A 26,829-nucleotide genomic window follows, 5' to 3' on the forward strand; every position below is an offset into this window, starting at 1 on the left:
CGTAATTTATCAAAAATAATGATAAAACATCATCATATTGCTCTCCCCTGGCTGCAGACAGTCCGGCCTAGACAGTCAGCGAGGTGTCAGCTATGACTCAATCAATTAAGGAACAGGAAGGAACATTGAGGGGGAGGAAAGTGCTGGCAGTGCATGGCATCGGTTGCTAGGAGGGAGGGAACAGGTGAAATGGAATTTGATAAGTACGAAAGAGAGTGTGCGTAAGCCTTAGAAGTTTAGAGTTATCACTGACATTTTGTTGTACTATTCCTGTGTAATTTCCAGAGCGGAGCCCTCAGGGCCTTTCAATGTGTAATTATGTCTGGGAACTGAAAAACATTATCACTTTTAGTTTAGTAGATTCATGCTTGCATTTCAGTTCAGCAAGTATTACAGCACTGCCCTTGTTTTACATGGAAGTTCTTAAAATGTCCAGCAGAAAATTGCACAATTTTTTGTGATGTCTAGGTAGATGGATGGTGTCCAACTTATGTGTCTCAGAACATCATGAGGTTCATGTGAGGTAGATTTTCCTGAGTCTGACATTTTAAGTTAAGTGATACTTTTTTGATCCCACAACTGGGGAAATTCCACCTCCGCATTTAACCCATCCGTGAAGTGAAACACCCCACACACACTAGTGAACACACGCACTAGGGGGCAGTGAGCACACTTGCCCGGAGCGGTGGGCAGCCCTATCCACATTGCCCAGGGAGCAGTTGGGGGTTAGGTGTCTTGCTAAAGGACACCTCAGTCATGGACTGTCGGCCCTGGGGATCGAACCGGCGACCTTCCGGTCACAGGGCCAGATCTCTAACCTCCAGCCCACGACTGCCCCAAAGAAAAGTAATTAAAAACACAAGCACTACTCACTGCTGCTCATCTCACTCTGACTGGACTCACTTGATACTCGTTGTCATGTGAATTTCTAAACTAAATGGTTTTCTATGCATAATTTTAGATCAGAATACTTGTGTGTATATGTGTGCTTGTAAACAGAGATGCTGACTAGAGTGAGCATATAAACACATATCAGTCTTAATCTGTAATTGAAATGTATTCAATCTGAATTTTTAAAATCTTTTCATGTAAACACAGACGCTGATCCTTAAAATGCCTTTGTGTTCATTTCTAACAAGATAAAAGCTAAACATTGGATCCAAAGGAGTCATTATGTACTTTAAACTAATTCTACAGCATTCACTCATCGAAGAGCCACTTCTTGTTCCCTAAAGAACCATGTCTGAAGAAGTTTAACATTTTTCGAAGGTTTAAAAAACTTTCAGTAATGTAAAGTTTCTCTACCAATTTAAGGGTTATTCCTTTGAAAGTTTCTTTAGGGAATCAAAAGAGGTTCTTCTATGGCATCGCACGAAGAACTAGATTTAGCAGTGTTATTTTTAAGCGCATATGTTATGCACCTCAAAACATACCTTCATACCTCCACCTCTAGTTTGGTTGAGTTAAATCCTAGACTGCATGCACATAACTTTTCATCAAATTTAAATCATAGTAAAGCAGCTCTTCTTCTACGAAATGTGATGTGATATAGACTGATATTAATTTAGTTTAAAATCTGCCCTGTCGATGCTCATTTATACATATGGTACATACACATAAACACCAGCAGATGCTGATGACTAAGGTGTAATGTCTTCGCTGTAACAGAGACGTCAAAACGAAACTTCTGAGGTTCACACGTTTCCCAAGAGAGGAAACACACACCCACACCCACAAATGAAGGTGATGTTCCTTTATACCTGACTTTCTCTCTGTAACTGAGTCCAAGCAGGTTTGCCAGCACAGTTATTCAGCCATTTAAGCACAAACTGAACACTGATTTACAGTCTCTCTCTCTCTCTCTCTCTCTCTCTCTCTCTTTCTGACTTTGTCTTTCTCTGACCCCTCTCTCTCCCTCCCCCTCTCTCTGTCCCTGTCTCTCCCTCCCTCTCTTTATGTCTCTCTTGCTTACTCAGTCACTCTTTCTCTCTGCCCCTGTACTTCTCTCTCTTCCTCCCTCTCGGTCTCTTTCCCCCCCACTTTGTCAGTTTCTTTCCTTCCCTCTCTCTGTGTCTGTCTCTTTCTGTCCTGCTATCTGTCTGTGTCCCTGTCTCTCTCTCTGTCTCTCTCTCTGTCTCTCTCTCTCTCTATCTCTCTTTATTTCTCTCTGCCTCTCTACTTCTCTCTCCCTCTCCCTCTCTTTTTGTCTTGGTCTCTATTTGTCCCTGTCTTTCTCGCTCTCTTCATGTCTCTCTCTCACTGTCACTATTTCTCTCCTATTTCTCTCTGCCCCCCTCTCCCCTCTCTCCCCTCTCTCTCCCCCCTCTCTCCACCCTCTCTCTCCCCTCTCTCTCCTCCCTCTCTCTCTCCCCCAGGTGTCTATACTGGCACTCATTTCTCCTTTAGGGGGTCTCCTCTGCCTCTCACTCATAATTGTCAGTGCTGTGATTGGCAGTGGCCTCCTGAGCTGTGTGTGTGTGTGTGTGTGTGTGTGTGTGTGTGTGTGTGTGTGTGTGTGTGTGAAGTGTGAAGTAAACAAGCACCTCTAAACAGGACCCCCAAGCTTAGCTATGTGCCCTAACTCTCTCTTTCTCTCTCACACACTCTCTCTCTCTCCCTCTCTCTCTCTCTCTCTCTCTCTCTCACACACACACCATGAAGTACCATATTCCCAGTTTCCCCTAAAGTTGAGGATGAAAGGAACACACACCTTCTGAAAATTGCCTTTAATCAAGGGAGAAGAGAGAGTGAGAGAGAGAGAGAGAGAGAGAGAGAGAGAGAGACTGTGACTGCACTGTAAATTGGATTGGTGGACAGTTCCTCTGAGCATTAAGGGCAGAAAAGTTTTCCTCAGTCTCTGTCACTCATATTCAGCGCTTTGGATGCTGTCTGTCTGCCAGGGCTGTGAATGCTCTCTGTTGCAGGCTGAGCGTTTCCACTGTTGCCAGAATGATGGACTGTGTGATTGTTAATTTATGAATATTAACGTATCTGTTCTCTTCTGTGTTGAACTTACTAAGGCAAATTTCAGGCAACTCTGTTGACATGACAATAAATATTAAATCTTCAATGTTAGTACTTTGAAGCTCAATCCATGCTTGTCTCGTTTTCTACATTACAATAGTTTCAACCTCTCCTCATACCTGGTTTAGCTGTGTACATGGAATGTTGGTTAACATTTGCAGTGTTAAATATCAATATAGACAGAATAGTTGAAAAATGGTGCATATCTGTCCACTATTCTCTCTAAAATACTGTATATGGCCTGTCCCTTTGACTCACTCTATAGCTGTATAGCTACAGACATACTCAACATAAATATGCGAATGCAGATAATGATGCTCAGCTTACGCATTACAAACATGCAACGTTATTCTGGAGGCATTCCTGAGCTGGAGGTTAGGGAACCAGCCCTGTGACCGGAAGGTCACTGGTTCAATCCCCTGAGCCGACAGTACGTGATTGAGGTGCCCTTGAGCAAGGCACCTAACCCTCAGCTGCTCCCTGGGCACTTCAGATAAGGCTGCCCACTGCTCCGGGCAAATGTGCTCACTGCCCCCTACTATGTGACTTCACTAGTGTGTAAGTGGTGTTTCACTGTATGGATGGGTTAAATGCGGAGGTGCAATTTCCCCATTGTGGAACTAATAAGGGTCACTTTGAATGGGATGTACTATTTTTTGTTCAATAGCCACAACAACTAAACATGACGGGAGACGAGTGAGTATCATATTGCTACTGTCAAAACCTCATATCTCCAAAATGAGAACTTTACAGGAGAAGCAAAAAACATGCTTTACTTTTAAAGTAAGTCAATGGAACCAGGCATTTTTCCAAGTCAATAATACAGTACATATCAGTAGTGTTTCTGGAGTGGAGCTTTAAAGACATTCTCCTCAAATAGATAAAAGTAGCTAAATATAGTAATAGCAGCATTATTTCTGTACCGCTTATATACTGTAGGCCATACAGTGTCAGAAACAACATAAGGAAGTCTGTTTGAGATGATTTAACCACTCAACGTGGCTAGTACATCTCTCTCTGTTTCGCTCTCTCAATAGCAGTATAGTTTATTCACTACTTCACTTTTCACTTTAGTGCCTTGAGGATATAAGCTCTTGGATGTATGCTCTATTTAGCTTCAGTGTAGACTCCTCCGTGTAGACTCTGCCACATTATAGATGTCTGAGCTCACTCTGGAGACAGAATTTCTCTCTCGGTTCTCGTGCGATTCATGCTGCCCAATGCAGCTCCCGTCTCACGTGCACACTTTGCCAAGCACCATTTCCCAGCTGATGACTGCTGCTCTCTAGCAGTCAGAGAAGGCAAACGAGAGTCATTTTCTTCTCGGAGTGAAAGTCTTCTATGAGCTTAAAAGCCACAGCTGTGACGGACTGGATTCTCACGCTAATAAAGTCGGGCTCATGTTGGCCTTACCCCATCCTTAAGCAAATGTGGACTCAGAAATTGCTGTTTGAGGAGAAGTGGGCTAATGTGTGAGAGTGTTTTAACCCTTAGTAGACTAGAGTAGTCACTGCTATTTTGCTAAAGTGATTAATCACAATTAATTGTTTTAATCATTTGAAAGCCCCAGTGCTTACTTAATTACTTTTAACCCTTAGCGGTCTAGAGTCTAGATTACTGTTGTTTTGCTATAATGGACCCTTTTCCCTTCTGGTTTCGGCGTTAGCAGGGTAAAACTAACTTCTGCTCTGTATAGCTGCTGCAGAAGCAATGACAAAATATTATAGTAGTGTACCACAATGCTCAAACACTGGGCTACAACAGACATATGTTAGGTTGTCTGCTGCCATGACAAATAGTGTGAATAAGAAGTGGATTGAAGCACTGATTTAACTTTAAACTGAGATAAAATGCTGTATGTGTGGTGTAGCCCCGTTTGTTGCTGCTGCATCTGCCTCACATTAAGCAGTCTCTCTGTCTTTGTACAATGTGACAAATTCTGTAATATTTCTATTTTCAAAAGTAAGACAAAGTTTTATACGTAGTATGAATTTGCTAGATGTTGTTTAGACATTGCTAGCCATTGCTATTCCCAAACAAGGAAGCTAGCTCTGCATTTGAAACTACAGATCTCCGTCTACTAATATTTCTTAAATGGAAAATACAAGACTTGGTTAGCTGCTTAACATGGGTATTGAATGACAAGTATTGATATAAAAAAAATCTCTATATTATGCAAGCTAGAGTGGGAGACAGAGGAAAGAAGTCCAAGACTTTGTTTAATCATAGGGGGTAACCTTTTCTGAAGCAGCAATCAAAACCTCTGTCTTGTCCGCAGTACAGTCCTGAATAGTATTTTTGCAGTTTAGGAGGATAGATAATCTATAAAACCCACTAGGTTTAAATGAAATGTAGAGCTGGATATCATCAGAAAAGAAATGATGTGCAGTATTGAGGCTTTGTAGGAACTGTGCCAAGGACAGCGAGTGTAAAGAGAATAGCTGGGGCCCCAGGACTGAAACCTGTGGAACACCACAGGATAATAAAGAGGAATAAGACACAAAATCCCCAATAATTGTTTAGCCACAACCTTCTCTAAGATTTTTGAACTAATGACTTGGTAGTAGCATCCTCAGAATAAGAAGGTACAGGTCCTGTAGACAGTGAAGAATAAAAAAAAAAACGGATACTGTAGAACTAATACTTAAACTTTTTAAAATAGAGAGGATTGTATTATCTCCAGAAGGCCAGAAGATGGCTTCATTTTCCTAATCGTATCCATCAGATCTTCTAAGCTGATAGATTGGAAAGAGTCCAGAACAATAGGAGATACAGGGGGCTCAACGTTAGTAGCATCCATAGAATAAGAAGGGACACGTCCTGTAGACAGTGAAGAATTAATAATAACCAATAGTGCAGAACTAATAATTAGTAAACATTTTTAAAATAGAGAGGATTGTACTACCTCCAGAGGGCCAGAAGATGGCTTAATTTTCCTAACTGAATCCATCAGATCTTCTAAGCTGATAGATTGGAAAGAATCCAGAACAATAGGAGATACAGGGGGGTGACTGTTGGAAAAACAAGTCACAGGTTGAATACTGGACCTAACAGCTGTTACCTTATCAACAAAGAATGACAATATTACTTATGGGTGTTATTTATTAAGTAAGTCTAAATGTAACTATGTAAGCGCAAAAAATTCAAGCGATTCAAGTAAGTAATTCAGGTATCATGATTAATCACATAACTTTCTGTAAAGCTGCTTTGTGACAAAAGTCCTGTATAAACAAATCTTGAATTGACTTTGTGCCCATTAATGCATTATTAACACATTAACAGGGACAGCAGAATTAATTACATAATTAATTACATTGGATTTGCATTAAGTATTGGCAGATTTTATGCTGCACTTCTGTTTTTTTTTTACAATGTTTTATTCTTTGCACATTGTAAAGACTGAAACAGAATGTCTTGTTTCAAAGGTAGGTCTTAATTAGCATCTCTAAGGCTGAGGTAGAAGTCTGAAATCTCCTCTGCTTCTAAAGATCAGAGAAGAAGCTCTAGCCTCTAAATGTTTAGGCAGCATTCTGTGTGAATATCTTGAGGATGAAGGCCAAAGCAAGACCCAGCCTGCCCCAGCCTCCTTTGAGCAGCTCAGAAGAAGCCAGAGGTTACTCAGTGCATTGTGGTCCTGGAAGTGTCAGCTGGGCTCCAGGGATGTTGGACTTAACACCAGTGGACTCCAGCTTCAAGTGTCCTTCCCCTTAACCTTTGCTGCTGAGCGCCTGAGCAAGAGGCTTAACCTCTTCCATCTGCACCAAGGGAGCTGGAACATGGCAGGTCAATATCCTCCTTCCTGCTACCCCAGCATGAAGGTCCTAAGCAAGAATAGATGTGATTTATTAGACTTGTTGCGTACATAACAACTGTTTAAAAGAAGGAAATTAAAGTTATTCTGTAGTTAAGTACCTATTTAAATGATAGTTTAAATGAAAACACACCAAAGCTGCACTTTGGATCCAGACAGTCCTTCTCAGATGTTCTCAACTGTATTTTTAATATATTGTTAATATTGCAAGGAAGGTTGGAAAATGCAGAATCCAGCAACCTCATTGTTTGTTTACATCACACAACTTTGGTCAAGTGCTTCACCAAAATGCTGGAGGCACATCACTCATTACTGAAGCCACCACTCTAATGGCGCATACTCCAAAACATCTGCATTACTTTTTGCTGATTGTAAAGCTGTTCTTTCACCAGACTACAGTTACGTTAATCTTTGCTAGTATGTTTATGAATCACAATATTGTGTTAGCACCAAACTAACTGAGGTGCACTTTCACTTCTCCTCTATGGGTCATTTTACAGAAACATTCACTTTTTTATCTATCCATAGGAGTCATATTAGACTCATTGCTGTTACACATAAGAAAGTTAATGCCAGTGATGCATTTTGTAAAATGACTGCTACAGAGCGTCAAACCACATGTTGTCAATCATGGAATAAATATGCAATTTAATCCATTTGTTTTCTATTTTTTGTAGGTCACACCAGTGACTTGAACTAAAAGCTTCATATGAAATCATGAGCTAAATGGGAAAATTTCAGATAACTGCAAAGACACAGTGGACTTACCATGTGCTTTTCTTCATGGAGCTTCTGAAAATAGGTGAAAGGAAGTTAAGTGATGTCATCAGTGAGTTTTTTTGTTATGCAACACCAGTGACACGACTGGTGTATAACTTTCATTATATATTTTCTAATATTCATTTGGCATTTGTTTTCTTTATTTTTATGGCATTTTCTGACAGACGCTCTTATCCAGTGTTGATCATTTTACACGGGTAGGCGAAGGTGGTGTTAGGAGTCTTGCCCAAGAACTCTTGTTGGTTTAGTGTAGGGGGCATACCCAGGTGGGGATTGAACCTCAGTCTACAGCGTAGAAGGCAGAGGTGTTACCCACTACACTAACCAACTAACCATTTAAATCACTTAAATCATATATTTTATAGGCATAAATAGATTATTGGTAGAGATTGTATAAATTCAGGCCTAAAAGGCCTAAACTACTCAAATTTGTTGTACAGATGAAGTTTGACAGTTTCTCCATCAGAATCCAGGATCCAGCACACTGAGATCAGTTAATCTGTTTGCTTCAGCTTTGTTTGTTTGTTTGTAAGTGCATTTTTATCACTCAGATTTTGAGGACCTTTTTCTGTGCGATAATATTGGTCCTTATATCTGCACTCGCTCACTGTGTCTGCCTGAGAACCAGCTTCCTTTAGTAGCCCGCTGCATGAGTGCTTGAGTGTTTTTGCTGAGTCTCAGGAAGGGTTAGTCTTTCCTTTTGTCCTCACCTCTCAGGCCATCTTTTCATCTTTTTTACTTGTGTTTTTTTTCTTTTTTGTGTATTGTCCTATTATTTATAACCCTTTCACATTCCCTTTTGTGCAACATCAAAGCTGTTTGGGTGCAAACGTGACTTGTTTTGGCATACTTCCTTCACAGTGCTGGAGTGTTTAAAGGAATAGTCCAGTATTTTTTGACTGAATCATTATCTTCAGGGTATTGTTCATTATAAGGGTAGTCATTTTGACACATTGTAAAACAATTACTCAAAAACTCAAATTCACATAACAGAAACCATTGGGCATCTTCTGAATTCTGTGATTTAATATATCATAGTAAACTGAATTTCTCACTTTTTTTAGAATGTGATGTTGTATATAAACATTATTAAAGTTTCAAATCATACTGTTCATCTCAAGTCCATACAGTCCATATACTGAAATCAAGCTGTAACAACAGACCGCCTCCACCCTTTTTGTGATGTCACACCATCACGTTCACATATCTCTGCCTGTTCAGCCTACAGCAGTTTAGCCCCACCTTTACAAACTGAAGTTACTATAATGAGTGTTTCAAACCAGACGGGCTTTTGAATGAGGCCCGATACAGTGCAGCCAATCAGAACAGAGCTGTTTACTTATTTGAGTATGTTTACATATTGTAGATAAAGAGCGGTTGGAAAATTTTTGTACATAAGCCCACACAGAGGTTATAAATGGGCTTCAGAGGGAAAAAATAAAATATATGAATAATGTAAGATATGGGCCTGAAATTTCATTGCCATTTAGGACATATAATGAAGCAAAAGTATTGGGACAATAAGATGAATTGGGTAATTTTTGTATATTATATATTTTATATAATTTATATATATACACACACACACATATATATATATATATATATATATACATACACATACACATACACACACACACATATATATATATATATATGTATGTATGTATGTATGTATGTATGTATGTATGTATGTATGTATGTATGTATGTATGTATGTATGTGTGTGTGTGTGTGTGTGTGTGTGTGTGTGTGGTGGCACAGTGGCGTGGTGGGTAGCACTGTCGCCAGCGGGGAGGGCCTGGGTTCGATTCCCCGGCCGGGTGACTGGGGTCCTCTCTGTGTGGAGTCTGTGTGGGTTTCCTCTGGGCTCTCCGGTTTCCTCCCACAGTCAAAAGACATGCAGTCAGGCCAATTGGACATGCTAAACTACCCCTAGGTGTGAGTGACTGTCTGTGTCTGTCTGTCTGCCCTGCGATGGACTGGCGACCTGTACAGGGTGTATCCTGCCTTCCGCCCGAACACTGCTGGGATAGGCTCCAGCATCCCCCTGTGACCCTGACGGAGAAGCGGCTTGGAAAATGGATGGATGTGTGTGTGTGTACACATATATGTATACACACATATCTTATGATCTGGAATTTTATTGATGAATAACAAAATAACAAATGACACATTTCACTTTATAATAAGTTTTTTTCTTCTCTTTACACAAGCATGTCCTGACAATGATAAACAGTGTCTTACCAAAACTGTTCTAAGTCATATCTGATTTTCAGACACTTGAGCAACTGAGTGAAGTCTCTACTTGGAAAAGAACAAATAATACAGCTTCATTTCCGCCATAAACACTATAAAATAGGCATATTCAGCAACTGCCCATTGGCTCCTATTATAAATGCCCTTACAGGTTTTCTGTTCTTTTCTAAGCACAGGGGAGCGTATCAAAATTATGGTCTGTGCTAATCGTCCCGCGACCCTGAGGGAGAAGCGGCTTAGAAAATGTGTGTGTGTGTGCTAATCATCTCTGTGCTAAAGACACAGCAGACAATGTTGAAAATCTATGGAATAGTTCTTTAAAACAGTGAGCAGAACAGATAATCCCATTCAGATGCTGTTGAACTATTTGCAGCGCTGCTTTGCTGACCGTTTTAAACTCTGCCCATTCTAAGTAAACACACACAGTGTAATGAGTGACTGTGAATACAGAACTTTTCCCTCATCAGTGCTGATTGATGGGTTGTTTTCTCCAACTGCAAGGAAAGAGAGAGTTGCATAAAAATGTGTTCCTAATGAAAGGAAACGTTTTTGCATCACTGAGTCATTACATTTGGTGAAAGGAGGCCATTCTGGACTTTTGACGTTGACTCAGCAAATTTCACGGAATTCATAAAGACGTGTGTTTACAGTAAATAGGGAGTGGTTTAGGAACAGTAGTCAAACCTGCAGGGAGCTTTTGGTGGACGTGAGAGCTTTTGCTTTCATCTAAAATACATGAAGCCCTGTTATTTCAAGACCAAAGACATATACCATCATTAAGATTTAAGAGTGGAGAGATGTAGCTTCTCAACATACTTTTAAGAGAAATGTACATGTTTTCTTTAGTATTTCATTAGTATTTTGAAGACTAAGTATGTTGGGTTGAAAGAAAAAGCACACTAACAACACGTTTAATGGCATTTTTATTTAGTTAGCCTTCTAAGATCATTGCAAAAATAGATATTTAACTTTAATAAGGTGATTTCTCAGTACTTTTGTTGCATTTATTTACACCTGAATCATGTGCTCTAAGAAAACCTGAAAATTCACTGATTTTCATTTTCTGTCACGACCTACCGTTCTGATTATACAAACACATATTCGTACACTTCACAGTTCAGTTGTGTTTCATTGTTACTCTGATTGGCCAAATCAGTAAAAAGTGCTTAAAAGAATGACTCCTGAGCCTGCACTCTCACTCAGAAACTATCCTGGTGCATCCAATAATAAGAGCAGCATCTTTTATATAGTGACAGGTAGACCAGTCACAGTCATGAAATTTTAGCAGATGATTAATTGTCATGTAAACAACTACAATTAACATTTTTTTTTTCATTCGTCATATGCAACTCCTAAAGTACTAACGCTAAGGGTGTTTTCACATATAGTTCTTTTAAATGAGCCAAGCTAAGTTATGTTAAAGTGAATGTGAAAGGGAACCGGCTGCAAATGACCTCAGTGCTTTGGCAGTTTGGCATGTTCACATATGCACAGAAAATCATGACTTAGTCCACTTCAGACACTGAAACAGCTGAAGAAATGAGGAAATGCCCTAAAATGGCCAAATTGCCTGATTAGCTGTCTTGCATCCTTACAGTGTTCATGAAAAGCTAGCTAATCATTTACTGTACATCAAGATGAAACATGGGAATATAACATGGGAATAGTGTCGTGTATTCCTGAGATTTTGCACACACAATAAAACACTATTCGTAACACTTTTTGCAAGAATAAACTTTTTTTTTATTATAGCACGCCCTGTGCTGCCATGGGCTCAGGGAGCACACTGTACACTGAGAGTTTGGGCCCTGCCTTCCTGCTGGCTCTTGCAGCCGTCATCGGGGCCTGGGGGTCAGGCTTGTACCATATTTGTATTGTAAACTTTGATGATACACTACACTGTTGTCTAAGATTACATAGAATTATGTGTCTACAATTTTTTCTTTAGTGAAAATATGTGCAAAAAGAAAGGATGAATAACCTAACCTAAAACCTGCCTCTTCAGATGAGCTAATGAATTAACACTGCATCTACTGTACAACACTGAGTAATGATAAGGACTCTTTGCCGTAAGATCATAAGACCTTTTCTCCTCAGTGGACAATATCGAGTAGTCTGTCAGAGAAATGTGTTTTCACTGTTTCTGGACCAAGCTAACATCAGCGAGAGCCATTAGCTTCTGCCTTCTCGATCTCAATGCATCTTTGGCAGCGTGTTTATGTTAAAGCATTTGTGTATTAAATGTTGCAAAATTGTAATGTAATATACACACTTGCTATCAAATACGAAAAAAAAATTATTTTATTGAAGCTTAAAGTCTTACTGAAATGCTGAGCTGTATATGTTCTCACAATGAAACATAAATGTCCAGATAGTGGTATTGATAAGCTGGCAAAAGTTGATTTTATAAAGCCTCCTTGGGTCATTAAATAGCAAATATGGTGGTTGGGATAGTGTAGTGGTTAACACCTCTGCCTCCTACACTGTAGACTGGGGTTCAATCCCCACCTGGGCAAACACACTACACTATACCAATAAGAGTCCTTGGGCAAGACTCCTAACACTGCCTTGGCCTACCTGTGTAAAATGATCAAATTGTAAGTCGCTCTGGATAAGAGCGTCAGCCAAATGCCGTAAATGTAAATAATGTTATTTATGTGGAATTGGAGTTGGCCATAAAAATTCATGATTGGTGCACGTTTGTTGCCCACTGTTGCTGAGCAGAGTGTTGTCTTTTACTGAAACTGCAGTGTGTCAGTGTATCTGTGGTTTAAAATGTTTTTTGTGGAGTCCCTGCAGAGCAGCATTACAAATGTGTGCCGTTCTAAAAGAGGCTCATAAAAGCTCGCTGCAGATTAATTACAGATACAGTTTACATTCTCTACTCAAACTGTGTTTACAACAGCGTCTTCTGGAATTCGTGGGATTTTTTTAGTGCATAGATGAGTATCTCTTCCAGCTTATCAGATGTCAAAATAAAATAATTCTCGTGGCATTGTGGAAAGAGGCATTGTCTCATGGAAAACAGACCGCAGAACACGCCCACAGTGCATCTGAATTACACTTGATTTACTTAGACTGCAGTTTATCATGCAAAGTTCATATAGCCCCGCCCATTAATGCTCGAGACAAAACAGAAAATGAAAGTTCAGTGATAGCAGTGTTAATAAATCTGACAGAGGTCAGGCATGTGCTCACATAGACCACCAAGGGGTGGAGGGTGGTGCCTGAGTCCCTGTCCCTGCCCCTTTACCCATGACAGTATGCCCACTTAGTTTGTATAATTATGTGTATTTTATGTAGCTCAGACAACAGAACGTATGGGTTTGCTTGGGTTCTATGAGATTCATTGCTCTGGGCTGCCCTCTTTGGTGCAGTAACACTCACCTTTGATTCTCCTCAGTAACTCCTACCTGTGATGCATCACCACAGCACTCTAAATTCTACCAAAAGAACAACTGATAATGTCTTTAAGAAAGCATCACATTTCGTAATGTGGTTGATATGAAGAACAACCACACATAATGTTGGCAGTTAGAGATGTTAATACCTTACTGTTTCACTATTGTAGAATCAAGGCTGTGTATGAGCCTCTGTGGAGCTCTTGAAGAGAATATAATAAAATATGCTGTAAAGTGATGAAGAAGAATAGTCAGTAATGCTGTAGCATTGCACACTGGCATCTGGGGTTCAGATCCCCTCATAGACTTAGTTTAACATTTTTATTCATTATGTAAAACATAAATGAAAACAAAATATCATGATTTGCAAATCCTTTTCAACCTATATTCAATTGAATACACTACAAAGACAAGATATTTAATGTTCAAACAGATAAACTTTATTGTTTTTTGCAAATATTTGCTCATTTTGAAGTTGGGACAGGGGCAACAAAAGACTGGGAAAGTTGAGGAATGCTCAAAAAACACCTGTTTGGAACATTCCACAGGTGAACAGGTTAATTGGAAACAGGTGAGTGTCATGATTGGGTATAAAGGGAGCATCCCTGAAAGGCTCAGTCGTTCACAAGCGAGGATGGAGCGAGGTTCACCACTTTGTGAAAAACTGCGTGAGCAAATAGTCCAACAGTTAAAGAACAACGTTTCTCAACGTGCAATTGCAAGGAAACTACAGTCCATAATATCATCAAAAGATTCAGAGAATCTGGAGAAATCTCTGCAAGTAAGCAGCAAGGCAGAAACCCAACATTGAATGCCCGTGACCTTTCGATCCCTCAGGCAGCACTGCGTTAAAAACCGACATCATTCTGTAACGGATATTACCACATAGGCTCAGGAACACTTCAGAAAACCACTGTCAGTGAACACAGTTCGTCGCTCCATCTACAAGTGCAAGTTAAAACTCTGCCATGCAAAGTGAAAGCCAGATATCAACAACACCCAGAAACACCGCCGGCTTCTCTGGGCCCGAGCTCATCTGAAATGGACTGATGCAAAGTGGAAAAGTGTCCTGTGGTCTGACAAGTCCATGTTTCAAATTGGTTTTGGAAATCATGGACGTCGTGTCCTCTGGGCCAAAGAGGAAAAGGACTGTCCGGATTGTTATTAGCGCAAAGTTCAAAAGCCAGCATCTCTGATGGTGTGGGGGTGTGTTAGTGCCCATGGCATGGGTAACTTGCACATCTGTGAAGGCACCATTAATGCTGAGAGGTTTTGGAGCAACATATGCTGCCATCCAAGCAACGTCTTTTTCAGGGACGTCCCTGCTTATTTCAGTAAGACAATGCCAAGCCAAATTCCAAAACATTGGAATTGTTAATGGTTGTTCTCTCTTGATAAGTGGGATTACAATAAACAGTTTAAAATTAACTCATGTTTCCCTTTTCCCCTTAAGCCTCTCCCGGCCCAAAGTGTCCATGCACAGGCCTGACGGGCGTTACTTCACAGCATGTTTTGAGTTTTAAACTGTTTTATTGTGCTGGTAAACAATCTGTCAGCATGTGTTGGAGGTTCGTGCCTCAGTCTAACTGCTGTGTTTACTTATTACTAAAGGAAGACACTCTACAACACATCTTTTGAGAACCTAGCACAAAGTTACGCCTGACATTGAGGCTGTTTTCACACCTTGTTCATTTGCTAGTCCACACCAGAGTTTTGGCGTTTGCGAGAACATCTTTCTTTATTTGGTTTTCCTGGTTTCCTACAGCAATTGATCGGAAATTTAGCAGGGATACAAGCGCTCTGTCACATTTGACACCATTAAATGACTAGTTTTTAACTTTCACTACTATAGCATAATAGAATCTGGATCTATCCCTCACTTACATTCTGAGTGAAATATCATACCCACCATGTCACTTGAAAATCTATCGCATCCAGGAGTCATAAAAAAGAATCTGTAGTTCTTTATGATGGGCTAATTTTATTATGTGTCGATTTGAATGCAGTCAGGTTGCTGATGTCTGACCGAATCAAAAATTCTTTATGCCAGTGGTTCTCAGCATGTTGTACTGTTCGAGGGCTGTTGGCCTTCAGCAAAAACGTGTCACAGTACGGATATTTAACCAAGTCGAACTTTAAATATGGCACACATTGTTGATTATTGGCAAAGATATCATATTTATATCACGCTCAGTACCTTTTCTGGCAAAGTGCCGGCAAGTTGTTTTTATTTATTTATTTATTTATTTTAGTGCAAATGATATTTTCATTTGCAAAAAAAGGATAGATGCCATCCGTTGAAAACAAAGGAGCTGAGTGTCATTATTCTTAACGCACAGCGCGCGTTCAAGCTTATATAAATTGTCACACATGTCATTGTCTATTTTCAAGGCATTGCCAGTTCATTGTGCAGTGAAAACATCAAGTCAAATGCCAGTGATGTTCTCAAGCAGAATCCCATGAATCAGTTCAGCGAATCAGCATGCAGTATTCCGGTCAGGTGATGCCGTATGGCCATGAACTGTTTTAGGAAGAATCTCAAATGGCTCCCCTCTCCCTACAAAGTGCAGCTTGTAGGTCTTAAAATAACTTCTACTGCATCTAAACAGAGCACAGCCTGTCTAACAGAGAACCACTTTGGATTCAGTCATGCAGTCATAAAGTGCAATGTTTGCTAAATTTGAGCATTAAAAGCCAAAATTTCAGAACTCCGTGCACTATACAGGGAGCAGTGAGCCATTTGAGATTCAGTCGTAGGATTCACTGAGGCATAATCTTAACAATGTTTAATATTTCCCAGTAATGGGCTGGTTTTCCTGCCATTTCTAGCACTTTACCTGCCTATTTTATATTAAGAATGTTAAATATTACACTTAAGAAACTTAGATCCATTACATTGCTTTGTTTAACTCTGAAACATGAAATGATGGCTGGAGTTATTTTAACTTAACCAAATTATCAAGTTAGTTTTATTAATCAAAACAGCCCGACTGCAGCTTGATTGATATTACATAGAATGCAAAATAAACACATGATATATGAAAATGTATTAAAATGGTGATTTTTTTTGTGTTGAACTTGTCCATCAAAGATAAATTGTTAAAATGGTCTTTAAGAAGGAAAGACCCTGAGGCTGGGCCGTCTACGAGTGAATCAGCCCCTGTAACTCAGGCGGAGCAAAAAAGAGAAAACCAAAATTCAGCTGTGAGTAGCATGAACTGCACTTCCCATGCATAAGAACTGAAAAGTAACTACTGCTCCAAATGAAGCTTTGAAACCCAACAGTTTGGGTCACTTGGAGACTAAATATAGTGAATGTGTCTAAACCTGTTGACTTGAGCCAGAACTCCATTTACATCTTTCCTCTCTTCAGCCTGACATCCAGAACTCAGGAGCTACCAAACAAGACCAGCTGTTTCCTTTAGCAAGTCGAATTGGTTCACGCGGGAGTGGTGCAGACAGGAGTACAGATACTGTTCACACCTGTCAGACCAGACCAGACAGGAGAAAGTTCAGTTGGTCTGAACTAAACAAGGCAGGTGTGAAAGCGCCGTAACAGGCGGACAAGAAACTGACTCAAAGCTGGCCTCCATGAGATGCTCAGACTTTAGTAAATGGAGAGGAATGTGCTGTGTAATATCAACACACATATTTTGTGTGGATATTTATCAGGAAATGAAGCTTTTTTTTTCATGCACAAACCCAATAACTGGCTCATGCAGCAGTTTCATATAGAACAAGCAGCCATAATGCAGCTGATCTGAACCTTACAATAGTGGCAGAGGCTCAGTACCTTATACCCTCTCTCTCTCTCTCGCGCTCTCTCTCTCTCTCTCGCTCTCTCGCTCTCTCTCTTTCTCTTTGTCTCTCTCCCTGTATCTCTCTCTCTGTCTGTCTGTCTCTTTCTCTTTGTCTCTCTCACTGTCTCTCTCTCTTTGACTTTCTCTCTGTCTCTCTTTCTCTCTGTGTTGCTCTCTCTCTTTCTCTCTTTGTCTTTCTCTCTCTCTGTCTTTTAATCTCTCTCCATGTGAATCTAATGTGAACACATTAGATTCTAGGACTTTCACAAGACAATTTAAAAAGACACTAATCAAAATAAAAACACTGTCTGTATCTCTCTCTCTCTCTCTCTCTACCTCTCTCTCCCTGTCTGTCTCTCTCTCTGTCGGTCTCTCTCTCTCTATTTGTCTCTGTCTTTGTCTCTCTCTCTGTCTCTCTCTCTTTGTCTCTCTCTGTCTTTGTCTCTCTCTTTCTCTTTGTCTCTCTCTCTCTTTCTCTTTGTCTCTCTCTGTGTCTCTCTCTGTGTCTCTCTTTCTCTTTCTCACACTTTTTATTGCCTTTGTAGAATGTTTTAATCTCAATGTTGTTATTTTTGGTTTTCCTAACTGTCGGAAGAAAAAGTGCTCGTTGATTAATTTTATTTTAGGTCAGGCTAAAGTAGCAATTTACTTTAGCAGAAAGAAGAAGCTGGACTCTGGTCTGAACTGTGATGTCTGTGAGGTCTTTAGAAACCTATGGTTGAGAATTCAGAATCGATTTTGGTTTTTATAAGATAATACAGGACTCTGAGGGCTTTGCGCAGGTGTGGGATTATGGTGGGTTTTGATGCACCATATATGATGGTGTTTTAACTTTTTCTACTGTTTTAATAGAAGACATTTAGTTACTTTTCAGTTCAGTGATTAACTGAATGGTCAATAAAGGATGGTAAACTATCAACTCTCTTCCTCTCTTCCTATTGCTTTCTATTCTGTTTTCTGTCTTTGTCTCACTTTCTTCCTCTGTTTTGCTATCTCTATTTTTCTCTTTCTCACTCTCTTTCTTTTCTCTCTTTCTTCTATATTACATTATTTCTTTCTCTTACTCTCTCTTTATTTTTCCTTTCTTTCTGTTTTTCTTTCATTGTCTTTCTTCTCTTTTTCTCTCATTCATACTTTTTTCTTTCTTCGTCTCTTTTCTCTTTCTTCTTTCTTTCACTACCTCTCTTTCTCTTTCCCGTGCTTTCTTTCTCTGTTTCTTGCTCTTTCTCTCAAACTTGCTTTTTTCTGTGCCTTCAATCTTTCTCTGTCTCACTGTTTATTTCTCTCTCCTCCTCTCTTTCTTCCTCTTTCTCTTATTCTCTCCATTTCATGTTTCTCTTGCTCTCTTCCTCTATTTATCTTTCTCTCTCTCCCTCTCTTCCCATTGCTTTTTCTTTCTTCCTCTTTATCTTTCTCTCTTTCTCTACCTTCACCTCTCTCTCACTTTCTTCCTCCCTCTCTTTCTCTCTCTCTGTCTCTCTCTTTATTTCTCTCACTTTCTTCCTGTTTTGCTATCTCTATTTTTCTCTTTCTCACTCTTTTTCTTTTATCTCTGTCTTGCTTTCTGTTTTCCTTTCTTTTTCTCTTATTCATACTCTTTTTTTCTCTCTTCCCCTCCATCTTTCTTTCTTTTTTTCATTACATCTTTATCTTTCCCCTCTTTCTCTTTCTCTCTTGCATGCTTTTTTCTGTCTCCTCCATCTTTGTCTATCTCATGGTTTATTTTTCTCTCTTCTCTCTTTTTCTTTCATTCTCTCTTTCTTCCTCTCTCTTTTTTTCTTATTCTCTCTCACTCTGTTTCTGTTTCTCTTTCTGTCTCTTTCGCTGTTATTGACTGATTACGTTTCTGTCATTTCTTCTCTGCGGTCATTAGTTCTTTCTTTTGAATGAGAAAAACACAAATTAACTCATAAATAATATAATATCCATCCATTTCCACATCATGCAAACACAATACGGTACAAGCCAAAAGCTTTTAATGTAGCAGACTTGCGTAATCAGTGTGAGCAGCGCATACTGCACCCAGAGAGAGAGAGAGAGAGAGAGAGAGAGAGAGAGAGAGAGAGAGAGAGAGAGAGAGAGAGAGAGAGAGAGAGAGAGAGAGAGAGAGAGAGAGAGAGAGAGAGAGAGAGAAAGAGAGAAAGAACACTGATGCAAGCAGCTGCAGAAGTTATTTCTTTTGGCTGTTTTTATCTGTTACTTGCACATGTTACTTCCTGAGCATTTTGCATAAGCCTGGTGTGCCTCACTGCAGGATCATTAGCAACATGGGCTAAACGCTGCCTGCGTGCAGAGTTTCAGTATGCGTGTGGACGGGTATTTATAGATAGAGGATGGTTACTTTGAAACATATTCTCTCTTACGGGGCCAAAATTCTGTATTTCTCTTATTTTATTAGCTTCTTTCTGTGAAGTCAACTTTTTTTGCTTGGTTCTTTTGTCTCGGCTGGGAGGGTGAAAGCTAGCAGAAGCTTCCTCCATGATGCATGAAGAACCACTGCAACTTCAACTAATACAAAGTCAGTGGACAGGTCAACACACTTAGAGGAAAACACTAACTGCCCACTGTGTTAGGTCAGCTAACCAGTGCGCGTGTTGGCTAGCATCACACTGAGTGAAGGGAGGAGATGCAGGGCCAACCTAGAGAGAGCGAAGCTGTTTATGCTGTCATGACTTTCAGCCCAAATGGTTATGACTTTGCCAGGGATCAAGATTTATGGGGTTTAATGCAAAACAGTCATGCTTTTTTTTAAACATGACCATTAAATAGGTTGTTTGAGTTACCGTGCCTTTAAGACTGAAATATGTTAATCACTTCTGTTCTGATTGGCTGCCTAGTGTTGTACCTGATTCAAAAAGCAAACCAGGTTTTAATGAGGAGTTGTTGTGTTATTGCATGGATCTTTTGGAAGGCTGTAATGATCTGTTTGCTTCCAGATAGGCAGGAACAGCACAGCGTTTAATTATGTTCCCACATCTTCTGCTCCAATAGGTCTGGTACAGACTGTCAGACTGTCAGCAGTAACAACATCCCATATCACCTCAGTGTCAATAGGCGGGTCTAAATTGCTATAAACTGTATGGAAGGTTATGGACCCTATAAGACAAACTATCCAGTGATGGTCTCTTAAATATTTCCTGGATATATGTTACAATCTGTACAAACCTAAGACATTAGTGTAGCTCATGTAGTAAGCTACATATATACAAAACCATTTGCAGCATTTTTTGCAGTAAAATTAGATGAGATAGTATTGGTAAAAGAAATAAAAAACAAAACAGATTTGTCCAAAGTCTGCAACTTTCTACATTTTCAGACTGTCTTCCACCCTCTAGAAAAGGCATATTGGTCCATTGACCATGGGTAACAGCCAGTATCTTAATATTACATTGGTGCGGACTGTTATTATAGTTCCTTTTTTCCTGTCTTACAAGACTTGAAATATTAAATAGACTTAAATAGACTAATAAATATTAGGGGTGGAACAATCCTCCAAATCTATGGATCAATTCAGACATTGATTTCTGAGCCAAGGTTTGGTTAATAGCTTGTTTTGGTTTTTATTTTTATTTTTGAGTGGGTGGGGTTGGGGGGCTGAATATAAAAAATTCTCATAATAAAATTCTCATTAAATCTCCAGCAGTATGGAGCACAAAAAAGAAGCACACTAAGAAACATGGTACAGCCTGCCCCAACTTTAAAAAACAATAATCATTTTGTGATTTTTGAATAATGAATTTGGTTGCAAGGATATAACAAGCTGCCCTAGATGTTTGTATTGCGGTTTCGGTCTCAGACTCTTTACACCTCTAATAAATATGGATTATAGGTAGATTTTGATGTTTGATAAATACATTCATTCAGGATTTGTTAAAGTTGGCTAGATATGTTTTGTTTAGGTGTCGCCTCAGCAAGAAGGGTCTGGGTTCAATTCCCCGGCAGGGCGACCAGGGTCCTTTCTGTGTGGAGTTAGCATGTTCTCCCTGTGTCTGTGTGGGTTTCCTCTGTGTGCTGCGGTTTCTTCTTACAGCCCAAAGATATGCAGTTAGGCTAATTGGACACTCTAAATAGCCCCTAGGCATGAGTGTGTGCGTGCAGATGTATAGGTCTGTGTGTCTGCCTTGTCCATGGTGTTTTCTGCCTTCTGGCTGATGAATGCTGGGATAAGCTGCAGCGCCTGTTGTGCCCGAGTAGAATAAGCAGCTTAGAAGATATATGGATAGATGTGTGAATGTACATGACAGTCTGTTCAATTGATCCCTTTACATTTGTAAATTAGTGTGTGGTAATGCAGTCTAATCAAGTCAAGTCAAGTCAAGTCAAGAGGCTTTTATTGTCATTTCATCTATGTACAAGTACACAGTGGAGAGAAATTACGTTTCTCCAGGAACAACACGGTGCAACAAGGACCAAAAAAGTACAATAACACTATAACCCCTAAATTTCATTTTGTGAAAACACTGCTTAAAATATTTTGCCATTTTTTCCAACTGTTGCTTTGTTCAGCATCTTAGCCTAAAGCACAAATCAACTGAAAGCCCGAAATGTGTTTTTCAGCTCTGCCTTTGAACCAGTTTGGTAGAATGATCCATATATAAATGTGATGAGTTCAAAATGGACTGTTTTAGAAACTTACATAGCACTGCTGAGTGGTCTGCACGTTTAATAACATGAGAGCAGTGTTGCTCTCAAAATTGCATTAAACTCTTATTTGATCAAAAATAAATAAATTATAAATACAGGCCCTTTAAATCTCTCTCTTTTTCTATCTCTCTCTCGCTCTCTTCGTATTCCCTCCATAGTCACCTCAGTTGTCCTCCTGTTTGTTTGTGCCTAGTCTGCCCCATACTCCCCCTACGGCTCCTGACCGCCTCCGGGCCGCCACACACATATACACAGACACACGCTCTGGAGTTATGAAAAATAATTACTCACCAAATCCTAACCCACATCATGAGCCAAATTCCACTGCCATCCTGAATTCATTAAGCCATGTGAATAATCTGTCTTCAGGGGGAGGAGAATGTGCCAGAACAGCGCGGCTCGTCCACACAGGAGGAAATGGCACACGAACATCCTGGCAATAAAGAACACTTTCCTCATCGGCCTTATTTAAGCTGCGTGTTAAATTGTCCTTTTTGTGTGTGCTGTGTGAATTGGAGGGGCTTTTATTAGGGATGCACTGATATGGGAACTGATGCAGGCTGATGCTGAGCTCAGAGTGGAAGTGTTGGCACCTAAACAAAAAAGCATCTATCTGGATAGTAACTGTTTTTACTCATAAAAATATAGAGTATACATGTATAGTATACATGTAGTCAAACAATAATGCAGGAAAAAGTGGAAAAACGTATTTCTTCGGTTTTAAAACAATGTCCTTACACCTAGAGCCCAGCATGGACGCCTGCGACCACACTGCGCATTTTATTAGTTGTGGCATCAGATTCTTGCAACTTCAGCAGAAAAGACGAGCCCTGAGTGAGTTTGTTTACTGTCAGTAGCCTAAGCCAGGGCTCAGCGACATGCGGCTCTTTTACTGCCCTGTTGCACCTCTTAAGGTGGAATGGGAAAGTTTGAAAAAGAAGATGCTTCGAACAATAAGAAGCTGTGACTTCAGCCTCGTAAAAAGACAGGATGAAATGTTGAGAGAAATTTTAAACTATTCTACTAAAAGTTTCCTGCTAGAGATGCAAGAAATGTGGCTAAGCATAAAGCGGAACAAAGTAAATGTGTTTATATTATATTTTTAGCTTTTATTAGTACAAAAAAGTACTTACAGCCAAGGTGGTTTGATTTTTATTGAAAGGGCGAAATGGCTCTTCTTAACATTTGGTTGTAAGCATAACTGATCTTCATAGGCTCATTGAAATCAGTCTTCAGTTTGTTGCGCATTTACTGATGAAGTCTTGCATTCTTCTTCCTTGAGGTCATAAATTTGGGAATTTCAAAGTGGTACATTGTTGTTTTTAAACTGCTTTATCCTGAAGACTGCAGAGGTAAGAATGAAGCATCTACTGCCTGCTATGCCGGCCAATTTAAAAAGAAAACCATGAAAGTACATTTACATTGTTAACATTGTTAGCTGTAAAAGCACATGTATACAGTGATGCATGTCATGTTCCAAGAGATTTCAGTCTTTTATTTAAAGAGTATATATTTAAAATATCCTTTATATGATGCGTGGAAAATATATAATGTGTCTATCATACTGCATCCTAAAAATGATCCCTGCATCTAGCTTAGATTCTGCAGATTCCCTTGATGTGCAACACCTACACACTGCAGTCAGAAATGGGTGCGCTGTGAGCTTAAATCTAAATATTAAAGGTAGCTTAAATATAAAGGTAACACAATATGCCCAGACTTAGTTTGGGGCATTAAAAACTCATTCTGTCCCTAAGTAGATACATTTAGTTTGGGACAGATGTTATTTTTCTGCCAGGAGATGTTTAAAAAATCTTCATGAAGTTGAAAATTAGTTGGTAATAATATAAAAAAATAGAACAGTACCCAGCTCGAGGAATCATGACCAAGGCCAAGCCTGTAGGAGGACAATGCGGCTATGCCATGTGTGCTGATGTAAGGCACTCAAGTATTTACAACTGCAGTGGAGCAAAACCAGGGTCCAGTTTGAGGGCCTTATGTTATAATGGCTACAGTTATGTTGTGGATCAGGTTTTTGCATTCGAATAAGTCCATGACGTCTTTACGAAATACAGTGGAAAACTGAAGAGTGGAAAAAATTGTGAAAGAATAGCACGTCTCAGAGCCCAATAACATCAGGAGAATGATATCCCACAAGCTCAAAGCCTTTTTTTCACTAACGAATATTGTGCCCAAAATGCAGCTTTTCTTTGTGACACTGTTCTGCGTAGCTCTTCTTTGTGGTGCTGTTTAATGCAACTTTTTTGTGGTGCTGGTCTGCACAGATTTTCTTTGTGGTGCTGTTTTGTGCAGCTTTTCTTTGTGGTGCTGTTTTGTGCAGTTTTTCTTTGTGGTGCTGTTTTCTACAGATTTTCTTTGTGGTGCTGTTTAATGCAACTTTTTTGTGGTGCTGGTCTGCACAGATTTTCTTTGTGGTGCTGTTTTGTGCAGCTGTTCTTTGTGGTGCTGTTTTCTACAGATTTTCTTTGTGGTGCTGTTTTCTACAGCTTTTCTTTGTGGTGCTGTTTTGTGCAGCTTTTCTTTGTGGTGCTGTTTTCTACAGCTTTTCTTTGTGGTGCTGTTCTGTGCAGCTTCTCTTTGTGGATCTGTTTTGCTCTACCTTTCTTAATGAAACTGTTTTGTGCATCTTTTCCTTATGGAGCTGTTTTGCATAGCCTTTCTTTGCGGTGTAGTTTTGCACAGCTTTTCTTTGTGGTGTTGTTTTGCACTACATTTCTTTGTGGTGCTGTTTTATGCAGCTTTTCTTTGTGGTTATATGTGACTTTCCTTTATGAAGCTGTTTTGCACAGCCTTTCTTTGTGCTACCATTTTGCACAGCCTTTCTTTGTGCTACCATGTTGCACAGCCTTTCTTTGTGCTGCCATGTTGCACAGCCTTTCTTTGCACTGCCGTGTTGCACAGCCTTTCTTTGCACTGCCGTGATGCACAGCCTTTCTTTGCACTGCCGTGTTGCACAGCCTTTCTTTGCACTGCCGTGTTGCACAGCCTTTCTTTGCACTGCCGTGATGCACAGCCTTTCTTCGTGCTACTGTTTTGCATAGCCTTTCTTTGTGCTGCCATGTTGCACAGCCTTTCTTTGTGCTGTCATTTGCACAGCCTTTCTTTGTGCTGCCGTGTTGCACCACTTTTATTTGTGCTGCCGTTTTGCACAGCCTTTCTTTGTGCTGCCATGTTGCACAGCCTTTCTTTGTGCTGTCATTTGCACAGCCTTTCTTTGTGCTGCCGTGTTGCACCACTTTTCTTTGTGCTGCCGTTTTGCACAGCATTTCTTTGCGCTGCCGTTTTGCACAGCATTTCTTTGCTGCTGTTTTGTGCAGCTTTTATCTGTTTTGCCAGCTGCACACAGTAACACACGCTTCCCCGGGGTTTCCCCATCACCTCCACAGGTGAGCCGTTTATGTAGCTCCTCATCACTAAATGAGCCCCAGCTGGTTTCCTGTCAAGAAACTAGAGGCTCATGGGAGCCGGAGTCTTCTGGTGTCCCGCCTCTCATTATGCCACACTGTAATGTGCTGATTTGCTGTTGTAGGTAAGCTGTTGTTTTATTTAATTTCATCACACGACCTGTTAAATGTGCTGTGACATTTGACCCTGGGCAGACAGCACCCTTCTCACTCCTCGGTCTGCTAGGCTGTGTTTATGCTTGCGCCGGGCCTGTCAGAAAAGTAGCCCCCGCCATTCCATCATTCTGACGTTTTTCCCATCGTTAGTGCCCGTTTTGCAGGCTTGATAGCGTTTCTCCAAGGTGACTTACACTCACTGACTCACTATCAGGAGACAAGAAGGAAAACAACGTCTCTTTTTTCACATTTTACTTCACATGTATCAGCTTTTAAAGCACCAGGACCTCAGTGCATATGAATAAAACATCCCAGAGTAAAAGTCTATATAACTTTATTCATTAGGATCCGATCCTGGATCAACAGTCTGAAGGCCTGCTGACACCAATTACCATTTTTTGGACCAAAAAACAGGTGTGATTTATAACACACTGGGACCCTCACACCATGCTGTTTTTTGTCGAAACACTCTAAAAAAGCAGGAAGAGGATGGAAAAGGCAGAAGAAATAGATTCCTTGAGTAGCAGTGATGATTAATTCATTGTGTTTCTTTTAAACACTGCAACTTAATGATGCACACACTGGCTTCACTTCATTGTCCAGAAAATACAGCAACACAGGTTCTACCACTTCATACAAGAGCTGAAGCTGTATTATGACCAATTCCGAAGGCATTTTGAGGCTCTGCTTCTGCCTGTTGCACCTCTCATTAAAAAGGAGCAAACAACTATGAGCCCATCAACTGATGAGCCCATCAGCCCTCTTCCTTTTTTCACTATGTTGCCTAAAAATTCGTGATTTGTTTTACTTCATCAACTGCAAAAAAAACAAAGACACCATAATTTTTAAGTGAAGCTAGCAGTTTGCGATCTTTTGTGGAAATGAACTTTTGTAATTCCCCAGCCTTTCACCTGTATACTACCACTATATATTACTATATATTACCACCGTCAGTATGTTGCTTATCATATAAGCTTTTGTGCTGTATAATGTAATTACATAATTGCATTTAACTAGAATAGTTAAGTCAGAGTAATTTACCAAGGCTGTAGCTGCAACAGAAGCAATTCACTGCATTTAAGCCTTATATAACAAGAGTCCCTTATGGTCAAGCAGCTCTTCTTCAAAGATCTGCTAGTTTGGTTGCCTACAGTACCGACCATCATCTTTATATGAGGGCCAGTGTCTTTACCAAGCTAGACATTAAGGTAACAAACAAAAAAAATCCCTGTCTGACCTTTTGGGGAACAAGATGTTGCTTTTGTCAAAAGGGGAAGCCAAAGGCTGCGCAAATTATTTTCAAAATACAGTTTTTGCCATTTTACATTTCATCCTTCCCCCCATGTATTTAGTTAATATGCTTCATTCTGTGAAAACCTCTTAGCCTCAATCAAAAGTTCATGGTCCGTGGAAATAAGTGAAAATAAGATTGAATGGAAGGGCAAATTGACTTGCATGTGTGAGCCAAATTGGGCGCTCCATTAAGGCCGAACCATCCTCTGCCTGCTTTCACAAGCCCTCGCGCTGTG

General features: G+C 40.0%; 1 protein-coding gene across 8 annotated transcripts in view; it reads left to right on the forward strand.

Annotated features, from left to right (window-relative positions):
* inpp4b (inositol polyphosphate-4-phosphatase type II B) overlaps positions 1-26,829 on the forward strand; it is a 578,351-nt gene that overhangs the window by 338,533 nt on the left and 212,989 nt on the right. The window lies entirely within an intron of this gene.

The sequence above is a fragment of the Pygocentrus nattereri genome, chromosome 5 (assembly GCF_015220715.1).
Source record: "Pygocentrus nattereri isolate fPygNat1 chromosome 5, fPygNat1.pri, whole genome shotgun sequence".
NCBI lineage: Eukaryota > Metazoa > Chordata > Actinopteri > Characiformes > Serrasalmidae > Pygocentrus > Pygocentrus nattereri.